The sequence below is a fragment of the Trachypithecus francoisi genome, unplaced genomic scaffold (assembly GCF_009764315.1).
Source record: "Trachypithecus francoisi isolate TF-2019V2 unplaced genomic scaffold, Tfra_2.0 Lachesis_group18, whole genome shotgun sequence".
NCBI classification, from domain to species: domain Eukaryota; kingdom Metazoa; phylum Chordata; class Mammalia; order Primates; family Cercopithecidae; genus Trachypithecus; species Trachypithecus francoisi.
Genome location: NW_022681463.1, coordinates 67,120,372 through 67,129,867, shown reverse-complemented (window position 1 = coordinate 67,129,867; position 9,496 = coordinate 67,120,372). Strand labels below are relative to the sequence as shown.

The following is a 9,496-nucleotide window of genomic DNA, read 5'->3' as shown; positions in this document are numbered from 1 at the left end:
CCTGAGTAGCTGGGACTATAGGCACGTGCCATCATGCCTGGCTAATTTTTGTATTTTTAGTAGAGATAGGATTTCACCATGTTGGACAGGCTGGTCTTGAACTTCTGACTTCAGGTGATCTGCCCGCCTTGGCCTCCCAAAGTGTTGGGATTATGGGCGCAGCCACCACGCCTGGCTAATTTTTATATTTTTAGTAGAGATGGGGTTTCACCATGTTGGCCAGGCTGGTCTTGAACTTCTAACCTTGGGTCATCTGCCCACCTCGGCCTCCCAAAGTGCTGGGATTATAGGTGTGTGCCACCACGCCCAGCATAATAGCTAAATTTTTGCCTTACTATAAGGATTCTTAGAAGTAGATTTTCTAGTGTGGCTTCATAGAGATCCTATTTATCTTTATTTTACAGCCATTTCTAACAGGCTTATTTATGTGCATTCCATCCAGGATTGGAATCCTGGACAATGGACAGTGTTGCAGGTATTGACTGATGCAGGCATGCTGACAGCCACAAAAGTGAGAACTGTTAATCATAGGTCCTTCTTCACAAGAAGAATGATGGGTATTTTGAAAACTTGGAATCAAGTATAGTTTTCATGAGCACGGTAACAGATGATTCATGAGCTGAATACAGGATACAGTAGTCAATTCAGAAATGCATATTCAAATTAAATAAAAACCTCTTATAATAGTCTATATTTGTTGATAATATTGAACTTTAGTAGAGGTTTTTTTCCATACATTTTAAAACTGTGGCAAAATACTTCATAAAGTTTATCAACTTAACCATTTTTAAGTGTATACTTCAGTGGTATTAAATACATTCATTATGTTGTAACCATCACCACCATTCATCTTTGTAACTAGTAGAGGTATTAATATACCAGTCTTGAATAGTCATCAAAGTCACTCTACCTCAAACTTTTCCACAAAAGTATGGTTAATAGCAGAGAGGAGTGAACAACGGCCTTAAAAACTTGGTCCCAAGCTAGAATTCTTTTTAGCTTCATGTTTTGTCTTAGATTTAATATAAACGTAGTGTTACTTACCATAATGTTCCTATATTTAGTAAAAATATAATGATTATACATTTTTTCAAAATCTCTGATGGAGGCTGATCTCTAAGGAGATGCCCCATGTTTTTTCAGTGGCTTTTAACTCCTGCTGGCACACCAAAAGTCCCCCTTGCCCCAAGCAGGACTTTCAGAGGCAAGGTTCTAAGCCATTTCATGGTTGAATAATATGCCTCTTTTCATTTTTCTTTTTCCTTTCTTTGAGACAGAGTCTTGCCATGTCACCCAGGCTGGAGTGCAGTGGCATAATCTCAGCTCACTGGAACCTCCATCTCCTGGGTTCAAGCGATTCTCCTGCCTCAGCCTCCCGAATAGCTGGGATTACAGGTGCCCGCCACCATGCCTGGCTATTTTGTATTTTAAGTAGAGACAGGGTTTCACCATGTTTGCCAGGCTGGTCTTGAACTCCTGACCTCAAGAGATCTCCTGCCTTGGCTCCCAAAGTGTTGGGATTACAGGTGTGAGCCACCACACCAGCTTTTTTTTTTTGAGACGAAGTCTTGCTCTGTCACCCAGGCTGGAGTGCAGTGGCATATTGGGATCTCGGCTCACTGCAACCACTGCCTCCCGGGTTCAAACAATTCTCATGTCTCAGTCTCCTGAATAACTGGGATTACAGGTGCGTGCCACCATGCCTGACTGATTTTTGTATTTTATTAGAGATGGGCTTTTGCCATGTTGGCCAGGCTGATCTTGACCTCCTGACCTCAGGTGATTCGCCTGCCTCGGCCTCCCAAAGTGCTGGGATTACAGGTGTGAACCACCATACCCAGCCTTCATTTTTCTTTTACGGTTTAGCCAAGACTACTTATAGTAGTGTATGTCAAGGAGTAGACTGATTGATGTTCGCCCTCTTCAAATGTGTCACAGAAACTGTGAAATTCACAGAGTAAAAATTTAGAAGTATCCTTTTATATTATATTTGCCCTAGTAATCATGCATACTTCATCATTATTAATGCTATGAGACAATCTTATTATACAAATAAAGAGAATAATTTCACGTGCTGGCTAGGGCCATAGCCCCACCTTTCCAAAGAGTATTAACTTTTCAACTATCCAAGCATTATGACTCCAGAGACTTGTAAACCCTCTCAGGTGTAATACATTTTTTTTTTTCTTTTCTTTGAGACAGAGTCTCGCTCTGTCATAAGGCTGCAGTGCAGTGGCGCTATCTTGGCTCACTGCAACCTCTGCCTCCTGGGTTCAAGCGATTCTCCTGCCTCAGCCTCCGGAGTAGCTAGGACTACAGGTGCGTGACACCATGCCCAGCTAATTTTTGTATTTTTAGTAGAGACGGGGTTTCACCATGTTGACCAGGCTGGTCTTGATCTCTTGACCTCGTGATTCAACCGCCTCGGCTTCCCAAAATGCTGGGATTACAGGCGTGAGCCACCGTGCCCGGCCCGGGTGTAATATTTTTGTTCTTCATGCCTGATCCCATTTCAGAAGATTGGTGATTACATTGAAGGATAGTAGCAAAATTGGAACTAAAGTCTGAGTTTCTTAACTCCTAGTTGAGGGTCTTTCCAAATTACACCAAAAGGAAAAGAGTTACATATAACAAGAGATAAGATGTAAGTTATCTACCTGACCCCACAAAACCACTTTAAGCCATCCTAAGAACGGTCTCTTTTTTTCCCTCCCTCTCTCCTTCCCTTCGGCTTTTCTTTCTTCTTCCTACCTTTTTTTTGGGTAACTTCAAAGCACCCCAGTTCTCAGAATTAAAAGGTTAAAAATATTTTAGTACTCTCCAAGATACAAAGTAGACTACTTGAGTGTTTGTTGTTGTTGTTGTTGTTTCTCAAGCTTGGGACATAAAGCTCAGAGCTCAGAACAGTAGAATTTTAGAAAGGAATAGATAGAATACATGAAAGAGGCTGCTGGAATATGAAAAAACTGGAGTAAAAATAAGCAAATCAATACTTCTGAAATGAAGCCTTCATTGGTAGAAAAAAAAATGTAAGTCACAAAAATGAGTTAGCAGAGGTTCTTGATTTCTAATTATTGAAGATTCCTAACTAGTGGTATTCTAATATGCTTACCAAATTATGAGTTGCATTACTTTTTAAAAACCTAAAACCTAGTCAAGAGTTACAGAGTGTCCCTGGTTTATTTTGTGTGGTAAGTTTTCAGTTCCAGTTATTAGGCAAAACAAAAATTTCTAATATGTAACAATGTAAAATAAATGATTGGTAGAATAAAACAAAAGGGGTTCATATAGCTTTTGTACTGTCTTCTTGAAAAAGGCATATTTGGCCATAAAAGCTAATACATACTTTAGGAATGGAAATGATTTAACCTGATTTTTCCAAGTAAGATTTGTTCAAGAATAATGAACTTATGTTGTCAGTTACGGGTTCAAGCATGAATTCACTTTGGACTGCTTCTATTCAACAGTATGCTGTCTATGTGAAGAGTTACATGCAATTAAATTTTAGCATTGGAATCTATTTGAGATAGCATTATCTTTTATATTCAAATGAAAAATTATGGGGCTCTAGAATTAAGTGTTACTAAGCTGATATAGATAGAATAGTTGTATTACAAGGAAAAAAGCAAGGATAATATGTGTATAGGGTTTGAATCATACACTCTCACTAGAGATGTGTTTTTTAAAATTGTGAATGTTTGTTGATTTATTCAAAACCGTTTGAAAATTGTGAGGGAGCCAGAAAAGGGGACAATATTTAGATGTATAATTTAGATGTATAGTTTGCTTGCTTATCAGGGAATGGTTAAGTTCCTTTTTTCTGTATATTTTAATTGGTGAAATTAAGAGTTTTTATTCTTCTAGATTACTTTGTAAAATAACGTGGCATTTTATAGATCTATGAGATAACTGAGGCTCATACATGTTGAGTTTTAATGTGTGGAGGAGTCTGATGTGCATCCAAGTCTGTCTGCCCCTAATGTCTCTGTTTTTAACCACTATCCTCAGAATGAAATACATTCATATAGTAGAGACCAATTCTTAAACAAAACTCATCTTTACTCACAAAATTAATCTGTGAAGTACCCACTGTTCTCAGTTTCTGTTCCTCTCACTTTTTCTTTCTAGCGCTTTGCAGTTTTTAATGAAAGTGATTTTTTTTCTGAAATTATTATTTTCATGTTTTTTATTAGAGGATTAAATTTGTTGCTAAGATCATTTAGTAAGTCTTTTTCAGTCTTTTAAGATTAGACTTAATCTTAAGTCTAAACTTAAAGATTGCCTTGAAGTATATTATTTAGCTATATTGCATTATTCTTCCTTATGTAATGAGCTATAGACTGAGCACTCCTTGACAAATCACAAGAATAAGACCCAAAGAATCAAACTTTTCCAAGTAACTTAACTGCATCCCAGGACAAAACTCAGGAACATTTAGAGGAAGAAAAGAATATCCAGCAGCCAACAGATAAAATTCACAGTGCCTTTCCAGGCACGCAAAGAAGCCAGAAAAATGATCCACAATGATGAGAATAATCAATCATTTGAAAGTGACCTTAAGCAGAGAAAGATGTTAGAACTAGTAAAAACATTGAACATTATTATAACTATATTCTATATTTTCAGAAAGTAGAGACATGAAAGACATTTTTAAAAACTCGATGTGGTTCTAGGGATGAAAACTACAATATCTGAGATCTGCTAATGATATTTGTAGCAGATTAGACATGGCAGAAGAAAAGGTTAGTGAACTTGAAGGATACAGCAAAAGAAACTATTCAAAAATGAAAGAGAGAAAAAAGAATGACAAAAGCATCAGTGAACTATGGGACAAACTTCCAGAATCCTTATGTAAACATAATCAAAGGCATCAAAGGAGAGAAGAAAAGCAGATACAAAAGGGATATTTGAAAAAATAATGGCCAAAATTTTCAAATTGGACAAAAACTATTAACTCACAGATCCAATAACTCAACAAGAAGAAAACTACACCAAAGAATGTCATAATCAAATTATTCAAAGCCAATGATAAAAAATATTGAAAGCAGCCACATGTTATAGAGTAACAAAGATAAGGCTGACAGCAGATTTCTCATTGGAAACATTGCAAGTGAAGAGATAGTAGAACATAAAGTACTGAAAGGAAAAAATGTTAACCTAGGATTTGATACTCAGCAAAATATCATTCAAAAAATAAAGGCAAAAATAAAGATGTTTTCAGACATACGAAAACAAATAATTTTTTACCATCAGGTAGACTGAAGGTAGACTGTGGTAGGCTGAAGATGTATACTACCTTAAGGCAACCAGTAGAATAACAAAACAGTTATAGCTAATAAGTCAACAAAGGAGATAAGATAGAATCACAAAAAAAAAAAAAAAAAGGTGGAAAAAGGAACAAATAAGTGGTGAAACTAATAGAAAAATGGCAAGGCAATAGACTGTAATCATATCAGCAATCACATTAAATGTGTATTATCTAAATATCCCACTTAAAAGACAAAGATTGTCAGATAAAAAGCAAGACTGCTTTTGGACCTGGATGAACAGGAAGCACCATCACGGAAATCGTCTCCTGCCACAACAACGACTGAAAGGTTCAACACCAGGAGCCCAAGAGCCAGGACATCTACTGAAGGCTGTTGGTTAAGCTGTATATGTTTCTGGCCAGAAGAAACTCTACCTTCAACCAAGTTGTGGTGAAGAGGTTATTTATGAGTTGCACCAAATGGCCATCTCTGTCTCTTTCCTGGATGATCTGGAAGATGAAGCTTTCTGGCCAGGAAAACAAAACAGCTGTGGTTGTGGGGACCATAATGGGTTCAGGACGTGCCCAAACTGAAGGTGTGTGCACTGCATGTGAGCAGTTGGGCCTGCAGCCAGATCGCCAAAGCTGGGGACAAGATCCTCACCTTCAACCAGCTGGCCCTGGACACCCTCAAAGGCTGTGGCACCATCCTGCTCTCTGGTCCTTACAAAGGCCAAGAGTGTACTGGAATTTTGGTAAGGCCCTGGGAACCCAGCACAGCCACACTAAGCCCTGTGACCACTCCAAGTTCAAGCACATCAGAGGCTGATGGGCCAGCCAAGGCTATAAAAACTAACCCTGGATCCTCTACTCTTATTAAAAAGATTTTGGCCTGGGCGCAGTGGCTCATGCCTGTAATCCCAGCACTGTGGGAGGCCAAGGTGGGCAGATCACTTGAGCCTAGGAGTTCAAGACCAGCCTGGGCAACAAGTGAAACTCCATCTCTATAAAAAAAATTCAAAAAAAAAAATTAGTTGTGAGTGGTGGTACATGCCTGTAGTGCCAGCTACTTAGGAGGCTGAGGCAGGAAGATCGCTTCAGCCCAGAAGTCAAGGCTGCAGTGAGCCATGATGGTACCACTGCACTCCACCCTGGGTGACAGAGGGAGACCCTGTCTTGAAACAAAAAATTTTGGATGCTGGGGGGAAAATAAAAAACAAGATCCAACTGTATAACGTCAATAAGAAACACATTTTAGACTGGGTGCGATGGCTCACGCCTTTAATCCCAGCACTTTGGGAGGTCAAGGCAGTTAGATCACCTGCGGTCAGGAGTTCAAGACCAGCCTGGTCAACATGGCGAAATCTTGTCTCTACTAAAAATACAAAAATTAGCCATGCATGGTGGCGGGTGCCTGTAATCCCAGCTACTTGGGAGGCTGAGGCAGGAGAATTGGATGAATGCAGGGGGCAGAGGTTGCAGTGAGCAGAGATCACGCCACTGCACTCCGGCCTGGGAGACAGAAAAAAAAAAAAAAAAAAAAAGACATTTTACATACAAAGACATAATAACATTAAGAGTAAAAGGACGACCAGGCACAGTGGCTCATGCCTGTAATCCCAGCACATTGGGAGGTTGAGGCAGGAGGATCACTTGAGCCCATGAGTCTGAGACCAGACTGGTCAATATGGTGAGATCCTGTCTGCACAAAAAATTAGCCAAATGTGGTGGTGCATGCCTGTAGTCCCAGCTACTCGGGAGGCTGAGGTGGGACGATAGCTTGAACCCAGGAGGTCAAGGCTATAGGGAGTGGTGATCACACCACTGTACTCCAGCCTGGACAACAAAGTGAAACTCAGTCTCAAAAACAACAACAACAACAAAAAAAGTAAAAGGATGAAAAAAGATATATCATACTGATGCTAGCATTAGTCAAAAGAAAACTGGTGTGGCTATATTAACATGAAATAAGTAGATTTCAAAGCAAATAATATTACCAGGAATAAAGAAGGCCATTTTATAATAATAAAAGGGCTAGTTAATCAGAAGGATAAAATAATCTTACATGGTTTTATCTCAAATAATAAAGCTTCAAAATATGTAAATCAAAAACTGACAGAAGTGCAAGGAGAAACAGACGAATCCATAGTTATAGTCAGAGATTTCAATACCCCTCTTTAAATGATTGCTAAAACAAGTAGAAACTTACAAGGATATAGTAAACTCAAGCAACACTGTAACCAAACTAACAGTACAGGTTGAGCATCCCTAATCTGAAATACAAAATTCTCCAAAATCCAAAATTTTTTTAGCACCAACATGACCCAATTATCTTGGGTCCTACTCCCAGGATATCTTATTATGTATATACAAATATTCAGAAAATCCAAAAAACTTTGAAATCTGAAACATTTCTGGTCCCAAGCATTTTGGATAAGGGATACTCAACCTGTAATAGAGTATATATTCTCTTTAAAGTACACGTGAAACATTTACCTAAATAGATCATGTTCTAGGCCAGAGGTTAGCAAACTATGGCCCTGAGGCCAAATGTAGTCTGTTTTTGTATAGTCCATGAACTAAAAATGGTTTTTACATTTTGAAAGATTTTTTTAAAAAGGAAGAAAATATGTGACAAAGATCATATGTGGCCCACAGAGTTTAAAATATTTACTGTCTGACCCTTTATAGAAGTTTACCAGCCCCTGTTTTAGGCAATAAAACATGTCTCAGTAAATTTTAAAGGATTCAAATCATGCAGAGTATTTCTTCTGACTACAGTAGAATTAAAATTAGAAATCAATAACAGAAAGCTGTCTGGAAAATCCCCAAATGTTTGGAAACAAAATAACATGCTACTAAATAACCTTCTAATAACCCATTGATTAAAATAGGAGCGCAGTGAAATTAGAAGGCATTTCGAGCTGAATGAAAATAAAAACAAAGCATATCAAATTTTGTGGCATGCCACTAAAGCAGTATGTAGGAAGACATTTATAAGCAAAATGCTTCTATTAGAAAATATTAAAGGTCTCAAGTCAGTGAGCTTCCACCTTAAGAAATTAAAAAAGAAGAACAAATTAAACACAAAGAAACAAAAGAAAAGAAATAATAAAGATCAAAGTAGAAATAAATGAAATAGAAAACAAAGTCAATTGAGAATATTAATGAAACCAAACCCTGGTTCTTTGAGATAAATAAAATTGATAAACTTTTGCCAGGCTGCTCAGGAAAAAAAAAAGAGAAGACACATATTACCAATATCAGGAATGAGAGGTGAAATACGACAAATTCTACAGATACTTAAAGGATAACAAAGGAATATTATGAAAAACCTTAAAAAAAAAAAAGCTCAACAACTTAGATGAAATGGTGAAATTCCTTGAAAGACGTAACTACCAAAGCTTACTCAAAAAGAAACAGAGCCGGGTGCGGTGGCTCATGCCTGTAATCCCAGCGTTTTGGGAGTTTGAGGTGGGCAGATCACTTAAGTCCAGGAGCCTGAGACCAGCCTGGGCAATGTGAAGAAACCCCATCTCTACTAAAAATACAAAAAAATTAGCTGGGTGTGGTGGCACATGACTGTAGTCCCAGCTACTTGCGGGGCTAAGGTGGGAGGATCGCTTGAGCTCGCAAGATTGAGCCCTGATTATGCCACTGCATTCCAGCCTGGGTGAAAGATTGAGACCCTGTGTAAAAAAAAAAAAAAGAAAAGAAAAAATAGATAACCTCCAAAGCTATATATCTATTTTTTAAAAATTAAATTAATAGTTAAAAATATTCTCACAAAACACTGGTGGATTCTTCCAAACACTTAGGGATAACAAACACTGTGTATACCAATTACACACAAATCTTCCAGAAAACTGAAGAGGAAGGAATACTTCCCAATTTATTTTTTGGGGCCAGCATTACCCTGATATCTAAACCACACAAAGCCATTAAAAGAAAAGAAAACTATAGCCCAGTTTCCCTCTTGAACGTGGATGCAATAATTCTAAACTAAACTTTAAACAAGTAAAATCCAACAAAATATAAGAAAGTTAGTATTACTGGATGAGGTTTATCCCAAAAATATGTCATTGCTTTAAATTTAAAAATTAATCATTGTAAGTTACTATATTAAGCTAAAAAAGAAAATCTGATCACCTCAATAGACACACACAAAAAAATCTGACAAAATCCCGTATTTGTTCCTGATTTAAAAACAAACAAACAAACAAAAACACTAACCTTTTAGCAAACTAG

At 37.8% G+C, this 9,496-nt stretch overlaps 1 pseudogene; it reads left to right on the top strand.

The window, feature by feature from the left end:
- The first annotated feature begins 493 nt into the window (after nucleotides 1–493).
- Nucleotides 494–6,234, top strand: LOC117063368 (annotated as a pseudogene).
- The last annotated feature ends 3,262 nt before the right edge of the window (nucleotides 6,235–9,496 follow it).